Raw genomic sequence first — 22,496 nt, 5'->3', positions numbered from 1 at the left:
TGTACGTATCTATATATCACAAAAATCACAGAGGAAATTTTCCATCAAATTGTCACCTAAATTCTTCTTTCCCCATCATCTTTCCAGATCCTACCTATCCTTCAAAGTCCAGCTGAAATTCCACCTCCCCCCCATGAAACCATTCTTGGTCCTTTTGGACTTCACTAATCTCCCTTTCTCTTGGATTCCTTCCTATAGGACTCTTTACCACATATTAACCCTTCATTATGCTCATTTTTCCATTCAACATTGATTTCAATGACTGTATCTGAGTAGTCCTTTTCATTCCTAGGGCAAGCCTTCATTATTTCCTTCTTACACAGTTGTATAGTTTCCTAACAGGTCATTCTGTTTTCTTCTCCCTCCAATCAACTCAGTTCTTTCCTCAGAACCCTTCTTCAGATGCTAGAGTCAAGTTCAAAACTGCTTGGTACTCAAGGCTCTCCACAGTCTGATACTGTCTTATCTCACACTACTTTCCCTCTCTACACTTTATGATCGATCCCTTGTGTGTCTCCTATATGGAAAATTTTTTTTAACCTCTCTGCTTTTGCTCACACTGTTACTTATACCTGGAATGTCCTGTTTTCCCTCTCCATTCCCACACAAATTGATTAGAAGTTTTCTTTTTGTGATCTTTTTTTAAACCAAATATATCCATTTATTCAATTGCTTTTCAGTCATATCTGACTCTTCCTTTGGAGTTTTCTTGGCAGAGATACTGGAGTAGTTTGGCATTCCCTTCTCCAGCTCATTTTTACAGATGAGGAAACTGAGGCAAACAGGGTTAAATGACTTGCCCAAGGTCACACAGCTAGTAAATGTCTGAGGCCAGATTTGAATTCATGAAGGTGAGTCTTCCTGACTTCAGGTCTGGCACTTTACCCAATTTATTCAACAAGTAATGTAAAAATAGGCTTCTTTTCTATTTTCTACTAATTAAAGACCAGAGAAGAGATGGAAAGGAGTGGAAAAGGGAAAGAAAGCCAGGAAGACAGAATTAAATTGTTGTTGAATTCCAACCAACCTTTAAAATGCCACCCCTTCCAGGAAGCCTTCCTTGGTTTGTCCCAGCAATTTTGCTTTCGTTCTCTCCAGTACACTTACCCTGTTTTATTTTGTACTGTACTTATCTGTATATCTTCCACACACACCCCACCTCCAAGCAGGCCATGAGCTCCCTAAAAGAAAGGACCATATCTTACCCATATTTTCTATCTCCCACAGCACTGAGGACAGTGCTTTTATCACAGTAGTCACCTAATAAATGTGCATGAAGTTGAATTGAGTTATAAGGCTGGCATTACAGCCTGTGGGGGTTACTGATCAGACCCAGTTCTATTCTCCTGCAGCTTCTAGTCCAGTAGGAGAGGTAAGACATGGTAGAATAACATAGGCAAGTCCTTTCCCTTCACCAGACCTCAGTTTTTCCCTCTGTAAATGAAAGTGTTAAGCAGCTGAGTGATGCTGTGGATAGAGCCTTAGACTTGGAATCAGGAAAATCTGAATTCAAATTCTGCTTGACACGATAGCTATGTGACCCTGCACACGTTGCTTAACCTCTCTACCTTAGTTTCCTCATCTATGAAATGGGAATAATAATAAGTAATTACCTCCATTTGTAAAGTACTTTACAAAGCTCTTTAGGGTATAGAAATGCTATATATGATGATAATGATGATGACGATGATGGTGGGAGTACCCTAGATATACTCTAGCTCTGATGTGTATTCCAAAGGCACCTACAGTTCTGACATCCATCTGGTCAGTCTATACCTGGAATACTATATTCAGTTCTCAGGAACCCTATTTTAGGAAAGACATTGATAACCTAGGGAGCATCCAGGGAAGTCACCGAGGATGGTGAAGGTTCCTTAGCTGATGCCATCCAAGGATCTCTTGCGGGACCTACGGGTGTGTAGCCAGGACTTGAGAAGCTTGAGGGGGGAGGGAGAGCCCCTGGTTAGAAGAGCAATCTTCAAAACTCTGGAGGTGGATTAGAGTAGAGAATGTTTAGATAAGACATCGTCCCTGCCCTCAGGGAGTTTGTGGTTTAATAACAGGATGAGGCATATGTACAGTTGATCTTCTCTCTGGGCTTCCTTTCCCTCATCTACAAAAATGGGGCTGGGGCTGGGGCAGGGGTGTGGATTAGGGTGGTAGTTCTCAATCTGTGGGGAAAATTCTTGAAACAGGTTCTTTAATCCATATTGCGTTAACATCATCATTTTGATCTTTGTTTTCCTTCTACCCCCAAAAAAATATGCGGGGAAATTTAGTTGAGGAAACTTGGCAGTGAAAGAGATAAAGTCCTGGGCCTGGAGTCAGGAAGACCTCAAACTCTTACAAGCTGTGTGACCCTAGGCAAGTCACTGAACTTCAGTTTCCTCAGTGGTAAAATGGGGATCATAATAGCACCTCCCAGGGTTGTTGTGAGAATCAAACGAGGGGCAGCTAGGTGGTGTGGTAGATAGAGAACCAGTCCTGAAGTCAGGAGGACCTGAGTTCATATCTGACCTGAGATGAAATACTTGACATGTACTAGCTGTGTGACCCTGGGTGAGTCACTTAACCCCAGTTGCCTAGCCAAAAAGAGAGAGAGAGAGAGAGAGAGAGAGAGAGAGAGAGAGAGAGAGAGAGAGAGAGAGAGAGAGAGAGAGAGAGAGAGAATCAAATGAGAGAATATTTGTAAAGCACTTGAAGTGTCTGGCACATAGTAGGCACTTAATAAATGCTTGTTCCCTTCCCTTTCCTCTCCATTTTTGCTCCAGGTGAAAGATATTCCTAGTTATGGCTCTGATAAGAATTCAGCAAGCATTTATCAAGCACCTACTATGTGCATGGCAGTGCTTTAGGTGTTGGGGATGCAAAATTGAAATCAATTAATCATAAATAATGTGAGGGAAAGCTTAAGAAATTAAAAGATAATGTAATCTAGGACAATAATACTTTCTCATTGGAGGTTTTGCCAGACAAATTATGTCCAAAAGATTGTCTACCCTTTGGGAGGGTAATTGTTGGAGGAACGATATTTACAATAGTCTACTTTGGTATCCAACAAAGCAGTGTGATGCCATGCTCATATGAATATAGTTAATTTAAAAAAATAACCAAGACAAGCCAGGACAAATACCGTACATCACGAGTGTCAAAGATATTTCCGTAGTTTGTAGAATTGTTTTTAATTTAGTTCTATTTTTCAAATATAATTTAAGATTTCCTTTGAGAAATTTCAAAGTCCCTTTAATGATCCTAATCTTTTCTTCAAAACAAAAGGCCTTTTAAAATATCAATGTTTTGCTCTTATTGTAATAAGGCTGCAAACTATGCAACACTATCTGGATTTTTAATTCCGTACTTTTGAAGATCAGTATCATTCAGAAGTCAATGGAGATGCACGTGGTAGGTGTAAGCAGGCTGTAACATGTAACAAATTGAGCCCTCCACAGAAGTGGTAGTATCAAAGGTAGTATCAAAGAAACACATGACTGAAGAGGAAGATAGATTGGTCACAGGTATGTATGTGGGCTAACTGATGCACAGTCTGTGTGCTGCACTGGTGATCTCTCGGTGTCAGAAGAAATGGAGAAAGTTCACTAACATGTTGGGTAGGACAAATTCCTGATAGGACATGGGCAACAGCAACTATTTGCCTTCCTGAAAGGAACACCCATCTACGTAGAGAAGATCACAGATCCATTTGGGTATTTTTGAATATGGCAAAGGCTGAGACTTCTATTTCATCTCTGATACAGGGATGTGAGAAAGAGAGGAGGGTGCTATTGCTCAAGCTAGAATTGTTTCCCAGCTCCTTTCAGAAATTGGCTAACATCCTTCAAGGATGAGAGCAGGTGCCAAGCTGTCAACACTGAGTAATTAAATCCTACAGCCCACTGAATGGTAGGGTGTGAATACAACAACTTGCCTCCATTTAAGTTATCTCAGAGACCACAGAACCTCCACCTTTTCCTCTCTATCCTTCCCCTCTTGTCCTCTATGTGTCTTTCTTTGTCTTTTCCCTCTTGTCTCATTAGCTTTTTTTCTAACTATCCTTTTACTTCCCCTTTCTCTCTTTTATCTTTTCTCTTTCTTTATTATCTTTTTTATTTCTCTCTTCTCTCCCTTAATTTTTAAAAATATTTGTCGACATTGTTGTTGCAAATATTGAACAAAATGTTCTGTTTCCTCTTGGATGGACTGTCCATTGAGTTGATCTATGAGCACGTATATCTTGGCCTCTGTAGACAGACTGCTCACTGGCAGAGTCCAAAATTGAATATGAGAAAGAGATTAGGCAGAACTGCATGTCTGCAGGATGGTCAGTGTTCCCAGGTTGCTTTTTCCTTGGAACAAAAACTCATCTTTTTAGCAACAACATTCTTCTGTTGATACAATATGACTACAACTCATGGAATGCCACATTCTTCAAAGAAGCAAACTTGTGGGCAACCCACAAGGCAATGGAGAAATAAATGTTGGGCCTAAATAGGCTGGAAGCCATTACCAGCAATGACTTATATGTCACAGAAATGGTCTAAAACATATCCAGAAAATAAACAATCAGAAAAGGAAGTACACGGTTCACAAAGAGGGCAAAAAATGAGAAATGGGCAGCCCTGGTACTGCATTAATAACCACATAATTTCAAATAACCTAGAAGAAGAGTTCTAGAACATTGGGTAGACTCTTCTGGAAGACTTACGGTAGAGTGAGGACATGACTTTGACAAGATAAGCTGCAGATAAATCACAGCCTATTCTATTGGGAATAGCCATATTGATATGAGGACCCGTTGAAGTTCTGAGGGCTCTCTTTTGTCGATTAAAAAAAAATTGAATGGCTTACCTTATTTTGAGGAAAACAACTGAATTAAGTTGCTTTTTCATTTGTGTATAGCTCCTAAATTGGAGAGCCAATGACCCTCAGGACAAAAATGAATCCTTCCCCATATTGTCTCTTTTGTTGCACAAAGAGAAGAGGGATAGATACTGGTCCAGTGATTTTATTGATATGGGGAACTCTCAGACAAGGAAGCTCCCCACCAGGACAGGTTGGCACCTGCTTTAAAAGGCATAATCTTAAAGAATTGCCTAGAGCACTTAGAAATTTTGTGATTTGCTCAGGGTCCTACAGCTAATATGTGCCAGGGGTCTTCTGGCCTCTGTCCACTGTGTCATGCTAAGGAGAATGTCATTGCCCATTGGAAGAACTAGAATAAAATTCCTCTTTAAATTGTATACAGTGAATTGTATGTACTGAAAGTGCAGAATAAAATTATTTCAAGTTTAATGGACCTCTTCCAAATCAATCAGTGTGAGATCAATGATTAGAATGAAGACTAGAATCATAGATTTGGAGTTAGAAAGGAACTTAGAAGATCATCTAGTCCAGCTCCCTCCTTTTGCAGATGGGGAAACTGAGGCCAAGAGAAGTTAAATGACTTCCCCAAGATCAGCAGAGAGCAAGTAACAGAGCTGGTATTTAAATCCAGGTCCTCTGACTTCAAATCCTGTTCTTGCCACACTACAACTGTAGCATATGACATTGCAAGCCTATGGAGGAAAGAATCTATTCCTCATATGGAGTATTTTGTGTATAACAGCATAAATTGCTTACCAGGATATGGGCAAATCAACAAAATTATCTCTTTAAGATAAGGATTTATAATCTATCCTGCCTTCCCTGCTGTTGTTGCATCCTTTATTGGGCCATATTCTTTGGGCAGTAGAGGAAAGAAAAGTGTTAAATCCTGTTTGTTTTCACTCTGAAAAGGGAATTGTCCCTATTTCTGTCTCTGGCCCCATTGTCCCAATCTGACAGGACACTTCAGAGGTGACTCATTCTTCTCCTTCAATGCCTATGGTCAGTCTGTCATTAAGTCTTGTTAATTCTGTCAAAGTGTACTGCCCATGCCAGTGTCCTTGGCACCACCCTGGTCGGGGTTCTTGCACCCTCATGTCTGGATTCCAGCCTCCTCGCTGGACTGACTGGCTGTTTTCCCCTCCTGCTGCACACATACAGATGTACAAATCACTCTGCTGGAGATGTTGCATTTACTATGCCATTCCTTTGCTGGGAAACCTCCCACAGGCCCCTCATTTACTGGTAGCAGCTCAGATTTTTCATAGTCTTCTTAAATTTGTCAAATACTTCAATCACCACAATCCCATAAGGTAGGTCATATGTGAATTACTGGCCCAATTTTCTAAATGAGATTCACAGAAGTTTAATTATGACTTACTTGTATTCATGCAACTAAGTAAAGTAGCAAAGTCAGGATTTGAATCCAGATCCATGAGATTACCCTTAAATAACAAAACTGTAACATAAATAACTATTTGTTTTTATATAACCGGGTGTGGTGTCTCCCCAGAGCTAGGTGACACAGTGGGTAACACACAGGACTTGGAGTCAGGAAGACCTACGTTCAAATCCTGCCTCAGGCACTTCCTTGCTGTGCAACCCTGGCTCAGTCATTTAAGGTCTGCTTGCTTCAGTTTCCTCATCCATAAAATGATGGTTATAATAGAACCTACTCCCAGGGTTGTCATGAGGATCAGGTGAGATAATATTTGTAAAAAACTTTAGAGCCCCATACAAATGTTAGCTACCAAAATCATCATCATTATTATATTATTGAAGGAATTTAATGTCTTCTTGTTAGTTACCAGACAGAGTTTTCACATATAGAGAATTGAGTTTGATCAATGTTTATAGATTATCTAAAAATCGTGGGATTCTTAAAACACTCTGCCCCCTTTTCTGCCATTGTCACCACAGAAGCAGGGTGGGGACATAGCACTGAGTGTGATTTTTGAATTTACCTTTTTTCCGTGGATTGCCTTGGCCAAGTACTTTGTCACCAAATGGCTAGCCCACTGATGATGACCTCCTTCATGCTGACCTTGGCTGTTTCTTGCAAAGCAGAACTAGTCTGTTTCAGGGACCTTTCTCAGAGTCTGGGACCACAGCCTGGTAGAATCTCCCAGGCTTGGATTCCTCTGGTAGGGTCTTCAAAAGCCCCGGTGACCTCCATACCACAATGAGGGATCAGAGGAACCCTTTGTGGAGGTCACTGACAACTATGATGGCAGATCTGCCTCTTGCATTAGAGACTCTAGTTCACTTTGCCTGTTAACCATGCTTTGTGCGTTGGTGTGTGAATATATGAGATCAAGGGTCTTCCTGTCACCTCCTTTCTTGGATTTTGTCTCCTATGGACCTGTGTGTGTCTCTGTTATTATTCTCCTTGCTATGTTGTAACTCTTCTTTGTGGTAACTACCTTTATGTGTATACATCGGTGATTTTCTCCTTCCCTCTTCCTTTTTAGACAAAAGCCCCCCCCCTTTTTAGTAAACTTTCAAGATAACAAGCAAATACATTTTTCCTAGCCCTGCTTAGGGACTCCCCATTCCTAATCAAGAGCCCATCTCCCTGTATATTAAAGTGTGGTCCAGAAATTTAAATCCTAGGTGGCGCAGTGGATAGAGTGCCTGGAGTCAGGAAGACTCATCTTCCTGGGTTCAAATCTGGCCTCAGCCACTTACAAGCTGTATGGCCCTGGGCAAGTCACTTTACCCTTTTCACCTCAGTTTCCTCATCTGTAAAGTGAGCTAGAAAAGAAAATGGCAAACCTTTCCAATACCTCTGCCAAGAAAACCCCAAACGGGATCAGAAAAAATTGGACACAACCGAAAAGACCTGAATGACAGCAACAACACCTTCCCTGTATTCATCAGGGTAGATGTTTCCTCTGGCCCCGAGGAGTTCATTTTCTCTGTTACTCGGGGTAGGCCTTGCAGCTGGCTTAGCTATGCTTGCCTCCCCTTTAATATGACTTGATCTTCAGCATTTTAAATAAATGTGCTCTTCCTGGGTACAAAGGTTACATAGCTTTTTGGCATAAGGCATAGCTATCTATATATTCACACCCAAAGCACTGTTCAGTTTGTTTCCTGGAAACACCCTGCATTCATGGGTTTTCTTGAGCCACACATCTTGTGACTCTCCCCGAGACGAGCAAGCAACTTTCTTGATCCCTCCTTGAAAAGTATCTTGCAGGTAGTTAACTCCCTCCTTGCCTTCCCACATTTCTCCTTTCTAGTTAAGGACAATGGTGTTAATTCTTCAGTCTAAATCTCAACCCCGTTTGCCTCTTTTTACAAGAACTGCCGATGCTTTCCAGCATGGTTTTAGCCCAGTTCCAGTGTCTTCTGTATCTGCTGGGTTATCCCTGAACAGAATGAACCATCTCTAACCTTGGCCTGAGCAGCAGAATCACCACAAAGTTCTCCTTTCAGCTAGCTCCTTTTTCTGTTGATACATTTTCTAAAAGAAGCCCAGTTTCTCTGTGTGAAATTCCTTGCACTTGTGACTAAATTGTTTTTTAATATGAATTTGACAAGCAGGAACATTGCAATAAACAAAGAAGAACAGAAAAGATGATTATATATGAACTTGTTACACACAGTTTGGTTTAAAAAATATATTCAGTTTAACCAAATTGTGACAAAGCCTCCCTGCTTTTCTGTGTCTCATTCTGAGCTTCTTGCTCTCCTTTGTTCTTAAGAATTTGAATCCAGGTTCAAATTTAGGTGTGAGTGCACATTCCGTCCTGTCCCACTTTCACTCACTCTGATTTTTCAGATCAGGGAATGAATTCTCAGAGAAGCATGGGACTTATCTACAATCAGTGGATTTGCCAGTGATAGAGCCAAGACTAGAACCCAAAGTTTTCTTTCCACTCTACTACATGGTGTTTACGTGTTACATGTTCATCTTCTTTTCTGGCCTAGGATGAAGCATTTCAAAGTCAGGAACAAGAGACGAGGGTTCCTGGGCAAAGGAAACATTCAGGTTTCAGTCACTGGAAGAGGGCGGATACAGCTGTGTGTGGATGGATAGGAGAGAGAAGGGCACATGGTTGCTAAAGCCATAGGTGGGATGGTTTTTAGGTCATGGAAAGAAAGGCATTCAGGCTATGCAGAAACCTTGAAAAAGGAAAACCTTCATAGAATTGCTCATTTTTATAGGGTTTGTTAATTAAAATTTTTTTTTTGGTACTAGATCCATATAGAGAACTCTAGGTAAGGAAATTCCCTCTACCAATCCAAATCAGAACTTGCTCTGTAACTTATAGTCTTGGAGAATTGTGTAGGGATCACACAGCCAGTATGTCTCCGGGCTAAGACTTGAATGCACAACTCTGACTCTCAGATCAATTCTATTCACTAAACCATACCATCTGGGGTTGGTCAATATGTAATTGAAATCCATAGTGAATAAGGAATACTAGGTGGTCAATAGCATATTTGTGTTCAAGTTGCACGGAAAAGTCCAACAAGGATATATTCCAGGAAGATGACCTAATGGTTACTTGCTTTAGCTAACTAATCTTTCAGCAAATGACACTCTATTTCTATGCTTCAATTGAAGTCTTGAGCCATCGCTGAGTTTTGAAAATAATGTGAAAAGGTATTCTCTGAAGGTCAGTTTCCTGGTTTGAGGCACTCAGTTATAAAAAGGACCATTCATCATTCAGAACTCTGACATACTGACAAAAACTCTATTTGTCCCAGGTAAACAATGCTTTGGGAAGCAAAAAAAAGGGGGGGGTGTGGAAAAGTGGTCCAGCATGCAGGAAATTCGAGTTCTAGTTCTGTGTAATGGTTGTAGATATGATAGATAGAGCATTTATTAAGAGCTTACTGCATTCCTTCCTAAGTTATGTCACCAAGCATTTATTAATGCCTGCTATGTATCAGGCACTGTGCTAAGTGCTAGGGATACAAAGAAAGGCAAAAGTAGTCACTGCCTCAAGGAGTTCCCACAATCTAACCAAGGCAGACACTATGTAATAGTAGTTGGTGCTGAGAATACAAGTACAAGCAAGTGAGACAGTGATTGCCTCAAGGAACTTATACCCTAATGGAAGGAGTCACTGAATAAAAGGGAGTTGGAAAGTGGTGGGCAGGCATTGAGGGAGTGTAGGATGGGAAGTTGGGGTCCAGAGAAGAAAATGATGACCTGAGTGGAGGCAGCATGGTGTGGAGATGACCAGAAAGTAAGATAGATTTAGCATTTTGTATTTTGAATTTCAAAAGCCCTGGACTTTTCATCTTCTATCAGGTCTATTTTTAGGCATTTTAATATCCAAAGTAATTCCTTACCCAGTCTGAGAAAAATGGAAAATGGGAATCAGGACAATATTGGAATATTTAGCCTAGAATTTGGACTCAGTTTTACCAGGTGAAAGAACGAATTAGGGGAGAGAGAGGGAAAGAGGGAAGTTAATGTCATTAGCCTTCTGGACATTCCTTAGGAAGGAATCTAGATGGGGCAGTCCTGGAACAAATCACATTGTAAGATGGGTCAAATGCCTTGATTTTTGAGAGGCATGGAAAGAGAAAATTTGGAGGATAGAGATCATGGGATTTTGGGTTTGGGGGTGGAGTGAGAATAACATTTCACTTTAGACATAGGGGCAGCCAGAGAATTTTATTCTATTTTTTAGCATCAGCCTGTGGCCAGGATTGATTGACTGGTTCACCCCAGCTGTGAGTGTGAAGGCCCCACTTGGGCTAAGAGGAGATGTCAGAGACCAGTGTGGGAGAAGAAGGGAGCTCTGGCAGAATTAGAAACAGACACCCTTCAAAAAAATACCTCTTCTGCCCTGGAAAAGTGAGGTAACACGTAAAAATTCTTCAGTGTTCCCTCTCTGATGTGCATGGGCTGCAAGCTGCCATCAGTGCTGAGGGCGATGGGAAGAGAATTCTTCTCCCTCCCCCCCATTCCCACCTGGAAGGTGAAGGGAGAGAAAGCTGTGTAATGGGGGGACCCCAAAGAGGTGCAACTATTTCTCCTCGTGCTTCTTCTAGACAGATCTCATGACTCAATCAAACATCATCTTTGATGTAGCACTTGCCCACTTCCTGCCTTGCCTCCCTCCAGTTACTATGAAAGATTGGCAGTTTCTGGGTCAGCCCAACAAAGCAGAATGTCCCTCAGCATAGAACCAGAGCACACTGTAGCTCTCTTTCTGACCGAGAGCCAAACTGTAATTTTATCAAGTTAATTGTGTGGGACTTGATTGATAGCAGTGCCCTCTTACGTCCCCTCTCCAGTCCATGCCATTTTAAAATGTCAGCCAATATTATTGTTTGATGGAGAAGTGTGTCTTAATGAAAGAAGCACCAATCTCAAGTCTTGCGTTCAAGTCTTGCAAAAGACATATACTTGGCTGTGTTGTCCCGGGCAAATCACCTTCTCCATGTTCTGGGCAACAAGAGTTCCCTAGCATGGTGATTCCAGAGACCCATTGATAAGGAATGCTACCCACCCATGCTAGAGTGATGGACTCATATGCAGAGGGATATTCTTCAACATGGCCTATGTGGAAATTTGTTTGCTGGACTATGATTATTGTTACAAGGGTTTTGTTTTTCTTTTACAAAGTGTGTGTGGGGGGGTATAGAGTAAAATTAATACTTAAGTGAAAAGAAAAAAAAACTAAGTTTTAAAAAAGACTTAAGTTGTAGAGAAGGCTTTAATTAGATTGATAGGGCACATTTCCTCACCCAGGAGTTCTTTATATGAAGGAAACCACAGATTCAGTCCCTTTTCCAATTGCAAATAGTTGGCAGAATTTTTTTCTTTAGTTATAGATGATGAAATTTCAAGGTAAAGTAGCATAGCTGGAACCCAGGTGTCCTGACTGCAGTGCTCTCCGGGCTCCTGTGTGTCAGTCAGGCATCTTGGGCTCCTGTATGTCACTGCTGCCTTTTCTGGCTCCCACTTACCATGAGTGTCCCCTAAGGCTCTGTCTTGGGCCCTCTCCTCAGTCTACACTCTTTGGCTTGCACTCATCCGCTCTGGTGGATTCATTTGTCCTTGCTATGCTGATGATGCTCGGATCTACTTATCCAACCCAAAGCTCTCTCCTGACATCCAGTCTTGAATCTCCAGCTGTCTGTGGGATATCTCAAACTGAATGTCCTCTAGACATCTTAAAGTTAACATCCAAAACTGAACTCATCATTTTTCGTCCCCCAAAATCCTCCCTTCTTCCTAACTTTCCTATTACTGTCGAGAGCACTGCCATCCTCCTAGTCATTCAAGCCCTCAACCTAGGGGTCACCCTGATTTCTCATTCTCTAGTAACCCCGCCCATATCCAATCAGTTGCCCAAACCTGTCAATTCTATCTCGATAACATCTGCCTCCTTCACTCCTATGATACTGTTATGACCTTAGTGTAGACCCTCATCACCTCACACTTAGGCTATTACAACAGACTTCTGGTTGGCTTCCCTGCCTCAAGCTCATCCCATCCCCATCCCATCCTCCATTCAGCTGTCAAATTGATCTTCTGTCCATGTCACTCCCCTGTTCAATCGACTCCGGTGGCTTCCTATTGCCTCTAGGATCAAATATTAAAGGCTCTGCTTGCCTTTTAAGCACTGCCTTTCCTACATTTCCAGGTTTCTCTCGTCTTGCTTCCTCCTCACTCCACCCACCTTCCCTATTCTCTTCCACCTAGTGACACTGACCTCCTTCCTCTTTCTCTCACAAGATACTCCACTTCCCCAAACCGGGCATTTTCACCAGCTCTTCCCCTTGCCTGGAATGCTCTTCCTCATCTCCATCTCCTCTGACTTCCCTGGTTTCCTTCAAGTCCAGCTAAAAGCCTGTCTACAAAGCTTTTCCTAATCCCCCTTCATTCTAGTGCTTTCTCTTTATTGATTATTTCTGATTTATCCTGCATTCATCTTCTTTGTAAATAGTTGTTTACATATTGTCTCCTCCATTAGACCATGAATTCTTTGAGAGCAGGGACTGATTTTGCCTTTCTCTGTATCTCCAGCATTTAGCGGAATTCCTGGAACATAGTAGGTGCTTAATATACATTTATTAACTTATCTCTGTGTTCACTTACGTCTGGGCATGGTGAATGCATTGATGAAGTGATGACCTCCCTTGATGCGGGTAACAAGACTTCTGCACCTCATTATAGTATTTATGAGTTACTCTGGCTATCGCCTGATGGCCAGCCTTCTGGTATTGAGGTTCTCTGGCCTTAGCCGAGGTGGTAGTCAGACAACAGACTCATGGGCCATCCCTGGAGCCATCCTCAAAGAATCATGACATTTTAGGGTTGGAAGGGACCTCAGCAGTCACCTAGGCCAAGCAATACCCAAAATGACACCTAACGACTAGTCATCCAGATTCTGCTGGAAAACCTTCAATGAGGAAGAAGCCACAACCTCCCAGGATAACTCATTCCTTTTTGGGATAGTTCTAATTTAAAGATTCCCAACTTGAAGGTCCAACAACCCTGTGAGCTAAATACTATAGGCATTATTATCTCCATTGGGGTCTATTTGAAACCAGAGGACAGGGGTTCAAGTCCTGCCTTTTCACTTATTATCTGTGTGACCTCAGGCAAGTCACTAAATGTCTCTGGTTCTTCGTTTTCTCATGTGTACAAATGAGGTGATTGGGCTAGATGACTTCAAAGGTCCCTTCCAGCTCTAAATCTATGATGGTATGATATTGGTAAGAATAACTATTACCACTCATATTTGCATAGCGCTTTACTCACAACAACCCTCAAAAAGTAATTGTTGTTCAGTTCTTTCAGTTGTGTCTGACTCCTTGTGACCCCATTTGGGGTTTGCTTGGCAGATACTGGAGTGGTTTGCCATTTTCTTTTTCAGCTCATTTGACAGATGAGGAAACTGAGGCAAACAGGGTTAAGTGACTTTCCCTGGGACACACAGCTAGTAAGTGTCTGAGGCCAAATTTGAACTCAGGTCTTCCTGACTCCAGGCCCGGTGTTCTATCCACTGCACCATCTACCTGCCTATTGAAAAATAATAAGTATCAGTTACATAGTATTTTAAGGTTTATAAGACAATTTACAAATAATATCTCATTTTATTCTCACACAAACCCGGGATGTAGGTGCTATAATTTTCCTCATTTTAAAGAGGAGGAAACTGAGGCAGAGAATGGTTAAGTGACTTACCCAGGGTCACTTAAGTGACTTACCCAGAGTAAGTGTCTGAGCCTGAATTTGAGGTCAGGTCTTCCCAACTCCAGATCCTCTGCCCCACCTGGCTGCCCTGTAAAGTAGGAAGGACAAGTAGTCATAGTCTCACTTTACAGTGAGAGCAAAGAAACTCAGAGAGTTGGTGGGGCTTGTTCAATATCACATAGCTAATGTCAGAGCTGGGATTCAAACCCAGGGCTCTCGACTTGAAGTCCTGCGTTCTTTCTGGATCACACTGCTCCTCAGTGCCCGAGAGAAGTATTCCTCCTCCACTCCACCCCTCCCCACTTTTTCATCTTCTTTTTTCTGTGTTGGCTTCCTCTGTTGCAATATTCTTCTTGAATTTGTATTCCCGGAGCTTAGCGGAACATCTGGTACATAGTAAGAGCTTAATAAATGCTTGTAGACCTGTCATTATTTTCGTTAACATATGGTCTATCTCTGTCTGTCTCTGTCTGTCTGTCTGTCTGTCTGTCTCTCTCTCTCTCGCTCTCTCTCACACACACACACACACACACACACACATACACACACACACACATTATGCTAATTGTTACGAAGTTTTTTCTTCTAACAAGACCAATTTTGCCTCTTTGCAACTTCCACTTTCTTCCTAGTTCTTCCCTCTTGAGCTAAAGAGAACAAATCTAATCCCCCTTCCACATGGCAGCCCTACAGATATTTAAAAATTGGTATCCCATCATCCCCTGGGTCTTCTCCAGGCTAAATATCACCAGCTCCTCACAGACTCAAGCCTTCCTCCATCCTAGGTGCCCTCTGGCCTCTTTCCAGCTCATTAGAGCCCTTCCTCAACAGTGCCACCCAGAAATAAACCTGATACTACAGATAGGTTGTTACTGGGGTAGACCATCGTGCCTTGGCATGTCTTTATACCTTGGCAGCACCTGCCACTGCTTAGACTTTCCTAGAATAGACTTGGATAACCCAGGCACCTATCTGTGAAATGAGGATAACAATACCACCAACCTCATAAGGTGGATGCAAGGATTCAATGACATGCCAGGTAAAGTGTTTTATAAAGCTTAAAGCTCTATGGTAAAGCTCACTGTTATTTTTTGGTATTAGCAGGCATTGGAGGAGAACTTTGGTAGAGACTCTTTACACGTGTATTTTAAACATTTTTGCTGACTTGCCACTTTAGGTTCTTTTTCCCCATCTTGTGATGGGTTTGAGGATCCAATGTGGGCAGAAATATTGAAAAGGGAGAGCAGTGTCAGAGGCCAAAAGCTGTGCTCAAGAGGACTGTGACAATGAAGAGAGACCGGCAGTGCTGGAGAGAGAGAGAAAGCAGGGTAGGGGAGGAAGGTCAAGTAGGGCTGACAGGGTTTTTCCATCTTCTCTTATCTCATTTGAAAGCTTCTTCCTTCTGTTGATCATTTTATTGACCCATGAGGCAACATGATGTGGTAGAAGGAATACCACACTTGGAGTTAGGACAGATGGGTTCAAATCCTATCTGTCACTTAATACTTTTGTGACCTTAGGACAATCACTTACATTTCTGGATTTTATTGGCTTCTCCTGTAAAATGGAGATAATAATGCCTGTACTACTTACCTTGCAGGTTTGTTGTAAAGGTCAAATGAAATAATGTATATGAGAAATATTGTATAAAGCTTATATGTTATCTGTCTCTGGATTTGTGCCCCCACTGCCAATGTTCAAGCTATCTAGCTTGAGGCATGATTCCCAGAGCAGCACACAGTGGAGGCTCATTCTCTGCTTTGTCCTACTCCCCCCAACCCCCACCCCCATATCTAGGACTCCAGGCTTCTTAGTTTTTCTCCTTTCCCTGGTCTGGTCTCCTTTCTACTCCTCTTTCTCTTTTCTTTCTCCAGCAGTTGGATCTTTCTGTCCTCTAGTGAGGCCAGATATAAGCAGCGTCTCACCAATTTGTCCCATAGTCTGCTCAGCTCTGTGTTCTGCTTTGGATGTTGGCCTGCCAGGATTGGGGTGGGAGTGCTGGTTGTCATGCCTTAAAGGTCAGGAATCTACCCAGAGCACTCCTGACTCCCCTTTATAGCCTAGCTCAGGTTTCTCATTCATAGGTAAATCCAAACTGGTTTTGACCCAACTTTTACCTTTTCAGCTTGTCCAGCTTCTTCATAGATCAAATTCCCTTGCATCTTCTACTTAGTAAGTAAAAGCAGACTTCAGTTCAACCATCATCATTGTGAGGTCTTTTGCTAGGCACTGGTGGGGAATACAGAGATATGCTCCAGAAAGTTACTGTCTAAAAGTAGAGATGAGGCATGCACCCAAATTCATTGAAACTTTGTCATCCTTCCTACATTATGTAAATGTTAGCTGGATCAAATCTCTCCTTAAAACTTCAAGGACCCTGACTCATGGTATTCTAGAATTTGGTGCTACCTTGATCATTTTACCGGTTCATCCCTGCACTGTTGCCAGCTCCAGTATCCAGTATGTCAATCCCCCCCCCTTTTTTTTTTATTAAAGTCTTATCTTTGCCTTTTGTTTTTTATGCTCTAATCATTTCTACTTAACCCTGGCCCCACTGAGCTCTTTTTTGTAATTAAGCAAAGCCAATAGACACACTGATTGTATCTGACAGCATATGCCATATTCTACACCCATAAGCCCCCACTTCTCTACCAAAAAGAGAGAGAAGTGCTTCAGGACTAGGTCTCTAGAACTGAGGTTGTTCATTACAATTCATCAGCATTAGGCTACCTTGTCATCATTTGTAGTATTGTTATCATTGTGTTAATTATTACTTGGGCTGTTACCTCCAGTCTACATTACTTCATGAAAATCACTCCATATTTCTTTGAATTCTTTATATTCCTTATTTCTCCATATTCCTATACCATAATTTGTTTCCATCTCATTCTGTTTCTTCCACTCCTACCTTCTCTAATCCATTTTTTATATTATTTCCACAATAATATTTCTCATGCAGAGATCTGGCCATTTCATCACCTGCTCAAAAATCATCAATGGCTGCCCATTACCCACCAATAAAACTTCTAACTCTTTTGTCTGATATTCAGTAACCTCCACAATCTGGACCCACTCGACTATTCCATTCCTCTGTATTGAGATACGGTTGTCAGAAGAGTTCATGGTATTCCAGGGACATGTACTCTAATTTTCTGCTCAGTGACATGATTATACTCTCTGTACATAAAATCATAAACTTCTAGAATTGAAAAGGATCTTGGAGGGAATCTAGTCCAGTACCTTGTCAGGAGTACAAATTCCTCCCACATCTCCAACAAGTAGTCATTGAGCATCTGATAGAGCACCTCCAAGGATGGGGAGCTCCCTTCCTACTAAGACAATCCATTCCATTGTCACAGAGTTCTAATTGTTAGGAGGTTTTCCTGATGTTAAGCCAAAACCTACATCCTTTTAACTTCCACCCATTTTCCGATACCCTCCCTACTGATGATGTTTGCCTGTTGCGCTTCCTGGTACACTATTGTTGGGAAACAGTCATTCTCTCATTCCCTGTCACTCTCTTCCCCTACTTCACATTCCTCTTAACCCTCTCCTGGACTTTGTGAAAGAGGAGAAAAGATTCATTTTGTGCTACAGTTTATTCTTATTCTTAAAGCATCTATTTCATGATTTTTTTATGAGAGCATGCTCTCTCTCTCTCTCTCTCTCTCTCTCTCTCTCTCTCTCTCTCTCTCTCTCCATATATATATATCTTAATTTTTGGTCAAGAAGAAAACAGATAATTCTGGATTTTTAGCAAATGGAGAGATAATACTAACAATAACCTTTTAAAATATTCATGGCTTAATAAAATATCAAATTGGTCATGAGGAATGTGTTTGAGTCATTATGAAGAGCTAGGAGAGAGATAATTTGGAAAGAATAAGAAAGAGTATAAATTTGGTCCAAAGAAAAAGAACTAGTAATTTTTCTTATCAAGTCAACAAGATTTATCAAATGCCCTGCTATATGCCTGGCCAAAGAATCTTTGTGTAGATTACTCTTTTTTTTTTAAATTTTCCATTCTTGCCTTCTTCTTGGCTTTTCCTAAAGTTGACCCTTATTAGATGTTCTCTCAAATTCTATCTGTGTGTCTTAGGATCTAGGACAATATCACTGAAGCCCAGGAATACTTGGTGTCTTTTGAAGCTATCAGGATCAGGATCATTTGATCCTTCATTCAATAAACATCTATTAAATGCCTACTATGTGAACACTAGATTTTGAAACAGAGGATGTGCATGAAGATCCTTGCTCAGTTCTTTCTTATTACCTGTGTAATCATGGGCAGGGCTTTACCCTTTTTTTGGGCATAGAACCTCTGAACCAAAGTCACTGTGCTAGGCCCTAATTGAGAGAAAAAGATTCATTTTTTGGTGCCCTCCCTACTGATGATGTTTGCCTCTGTCAAGGCAAACAAGATGCAAATCCTCCAGAAGCTACAGGAGTGGGGATAGAGAAGGAAAACAATAGGGGGGTATGGCACAGAAATAAGATTTTTTAAAAAGAATGTAATAAGTGGGTGAAGGGCACAAAAACAGTACTGTGTATTTCACAGAAGGAGGGAACATTTCTAACCTGGTAGAAGATCAACAAAGGTATCACGGACAAGGTAACATTTGAGCTGGGTCTTGAAGGATGGGCAGAATTTCAGCTGGTAGCAGCCACTGTCAGCTACCAAGAGTTATTGCCGGTCCCTGGTGCAAATACACCTACGGAAAGCAGTTAGGGAAGCATATGAGGGCAAAACTGGGAGACACCTGCCATGAGAACAGACACACTCTCCCTCACCTACCCCCACTACCCTCTCTCAGTGCTTAAGGCCGTTTTGCAGAAGCAGCAACTCTGCCTCTCTCTTCTCTCCCTCAGAAAGTCACACAATTATATTTATTGCTCTTAACAGTGGGAATGAGAGGCAATGCGGTGTAATTGATAAAGGATGACGGAGTCAGGGAGAAATGAGTTCAAGTCCGGGGTCTGAAACCTCCTACCTGTTGGAACCCTAACACACCACTTACCTGCTCAACCCCACGGCCAGCTTTCTACATAAGGTTGTTCTAGACAAGCTGCTGGTCTATATCAGTGAAAGGACTTTCTATACTTGGAGTAGCCCACACCATTAAAGCATCAGCCTGACAAACAAACAAAGAAAAATTGAGAAGAGCCATTTTTCCCCATGGGTTGATGAAATACATACACACACCCATATTTGTTTTTCGTTTGGTGCCAAGAAGATTTTTATGTCAACCTGCTGATGTATGCTCCTCACTCTCAGCTAGCCTTGCCTTGGTAATCTCGTTTTTCCTCACAGTTTCAGCTGCCTTTTCTATGAGGATGACTTTCTGATGTTTATCTTGAGTTTTGACCTCTCTTCTGAGCTAGAGTCTTTCATCTCCAGCTGCCTGTACAACAATGCCTGGAGAGCCCATTGGTATCTCAAATTCAGCATGTCCTAAACTAGTTGGCATTTAGGTTAGACTTTAAAAGGTTGAAGAGAAATTCAACAAATGAAGACCACCTCCTCCATGAAGGCTTCCCTGATTACCCCTGTCACTGGGGGCTATTACACTTTGTTTTGTACTTATTACAAAACATAATTATAACATAAATACATATATTATATATATATATGCAAAATATATGTACATATATAACACATTTATAATATATGCTGTGGTACATTATTGTTTCTCTGTAAGTGACAGAACTGGGATTTGAACCTGGATCCTCAGGTGTCAACTTTTCCATTATTTCTAATTTTTTTTTCAAAAAAAATTTTCACCTGGAAAGACTTGTATGGTCTGATGCTGAGTGAAGTGAGCAGAACCAAGAGAACATTGTACACAGTAACAGCCACGTTGTGCAATGACTAATATCGATAAACTTAACCCTTCCAAGCAATACAAGGATCTAAGACATCTCCAAAGGCCTTGTGATAGAAAATGCTATCCATCCAAAGAAAGAACCATGGAGTTTGAATGCAGATGGAAGCATACTATTTGCTAATTTTTTTTCCTCTTCTGTTGAGTTTTGTTTCCTGTTTCTGGTGGTTCCTCCTATTAGTTCTAATTTTCACTTACATCACTAATGTGAAAATATGTTTGATAGGAATGCATATGTATAGCCTATATCAGATTGTGCACCATCATGGGGAGGGTGGTGGGGAGGAAGGGGGAGAAAGATTTTAAACTCAAAAGCATATGGAAGTGATTGTTGATAAATCAAAATAAATTAATAAAAAAATTTAAAAAGAAAGAAAAAAATAAAAGTAGAGCATAAACCCTGAAAAAAATTTTTCCCAAAATTTTCCAAATTTTCCTTTCTACTGTGCCACCATAAATACCAACTTCATATGAATTCCATATAAATACAGAATTCATATGAGATAACAATAATAGAATGACCAAATCATTGATTCGTTCCAGTAGTTTCTTGTTTTAATCCATGTATGTAGTCTCAGAACTAGACAGGGTGCAAAGGGGCTCTTATTTTTCCCGTAGCACCCTGGTGCAATGAATTTGTCAGACTGACTAATCATTACCCTGGGCAGCTAGGTGGAGCAGTAGATAGAGTACTGGCCCTGGAGTCAGGAAGACTCATCTTTGTGAGTTCAGATCCAGCCTCAGACACTCACTAGCTGGGTGACCCTGGGCAAGTCACTTAACCCTATTTGCCTCAGGTTCCTCATCTGTAAAATAAACTGGAGAAGGAAATGACAAACTACTCCAGTATTTCTGCCAAGAAAACTCCAAAGTGGGGGCAGGCAGTGTCACAAAGAGTTGGACACAGTTGAAATGTTTGAAAAACAGTTATTACCTTGGATAAGAGGGAGAGCCTGACCCTGAGGTGATGAGTAAGTAGACAGAAAGGACCTTAGAAGTCAGTGAAGGAGAGAAGCAAGGGGCTACTGTTTGGGTGGGGAGGTGGAATTTGGGAAGAACAAGAATGGAGGTAGATTCAGGGCACAGAAATTTGCCAAATGAGGGATCAATTAAGGAGGGAGAGCTCAAGCAAGATCTTCCATGGCTGCTCTACTGGGCAATGGGGGGTTAAAAATGAGGCTTGCTGCTAAGTATAATATTTACTCGTTAATTGGCTGAGACAACACAGAGGTACGGATTCCTTTATTTTGACTAAAAATACTCCCTAGTCTTAGATGGTCTAAACGCCTCATCCAGGAACTGCCAGTTGCCAGCCTGTAATTGTGGATTCTGCAGGTCCTCACCCCTGACAAGAAGGACCCTGCCCTATGTGTTTCCCAATGTTTTATTACTGGGAAATTCCTAGTTTATATTTTTAAAATGTTGCTTCATGGACCACATTAATTTTTCAGTCATTTAGAAGAAGTCATATCACCACGACCTGACAAATTAGTTTGACAAAAGGGTCAGTTGGCCACTTCACTTTTTCTTGCTTACACCAGTCTCACATACTCTCTTCTTTTTGCCTTTTGCCCATTAGCCTGTCTTCTACAGTGCAGCAAGATGGTTTTTCATTTCCCTTGGGAAATGTGAAGAAAAGAGTTAAATGCTCAAGTATTAAAGGGGTCAGAACCTGTCTCCTGTGATTAAGCAACTTAAGCAGTGTTCATAATTGACTTAGATCTCTGGTGGTGCCCGAAGGAGCAGGGATCAAGAATAGGGAGAGGAAAACCAAACCAAACCACACATAGGCATGTCATTTCTGCCAAAGGAAAAAGCTCAAAGTTGACTTAGGATCATGGGATGTGGATCTAGAAGTGACCTTAAAGATGGATTGATTGATTCAAGATGAACTAGCCCAACCCTGTGGCACAATGGGTAGAGTGCTGGGACTGGAGTCAGGAAGAACCAAGCTCAAATCCGGCCTCAGACACTTAATAGCTGGGTGACCCTGGGCAAGTCACTTAACCCTATTTGCCTCAGTTTCCTCATTTGCCAAATGAGCTGGAAAAGGAAATGGCAAACCACTCCAGTATCTTTGCCAAGAAAACCCCAAATGGGGTCACAAAGAGTTGGACAGGACTGAACAACAACATTGCAAAGGCCTTCTACATAGACCACTCTTCCTATAAGATACTGTCCCCCGACCCTCAGTCACCAGTCACGTTGGAAGTAGCCCTAGGCACTGTGAATCAATCCAAGTTGTCTATGTATTATCAGCAAGGCTCATCCATGCTGACTCACTCTAGTGAGGTGCTCCTTAGATGAGGTTCACTCCCTATAATCTCATCAAATGAATTAGGAAATTGTACAAGTTGGTAAGGCACTGCCAGATCAACTCCCTTCATATTAATTAAAGAAAAAATAGGGAAGGATCTCTGTCAATCAAAATGACTACTTAAATTAAAATGAGAAAACTTGACTATGAAGTGAATTTCCATTAAGTGAATTCTAGTTTTCCACTGGTTTCTATTTTGTAGTTGGAAGTAAGTTTCAAAGGAAATGTCTCCTAATCAACTTGCTGAAGGATTTTTTTGGTG

At 41.4% G+C, this 22,496-nt stretch overlaps 1 protein-coding gene across 1 annotated transcript in view; it reads left to right on the top strand.

Annotated features, from left to right (window-relative positions):
- The window catches only part of ATP2C2 (ATPase secretory pathway Ca2+ transporting 2), a 112,350-nt gene that overhangs the window by 9,371 nt on the left and 80,483 nt on the right, over positions 1–22,496 (top strand). The gene's annotated exons all lie outside the window — the stretch shown is intronic.

This window comes from Phascolarctos cinereus, unplaced genomic scaffold (assembly GCF_003287225.1).
Source record: "Phascolarctos cinereus isolate Bilbo 61053 unplaced genomic scaffold, phaCin_HiC Scaffold_2;HRSCAF=192, whole genome shotgun sequence".
NCBI classification, from domain to species: Eukaryota; Metazoa; Chordata; class Mammalia; order Diprotodontia; family Phascolarctidae; genus Phascolarctos; species Phascolarctos cinereus.
Note: the sequence above shows the minus strand (reverse complement) of the source record. Positions and strands in the feature narration are given on the sequence as shown.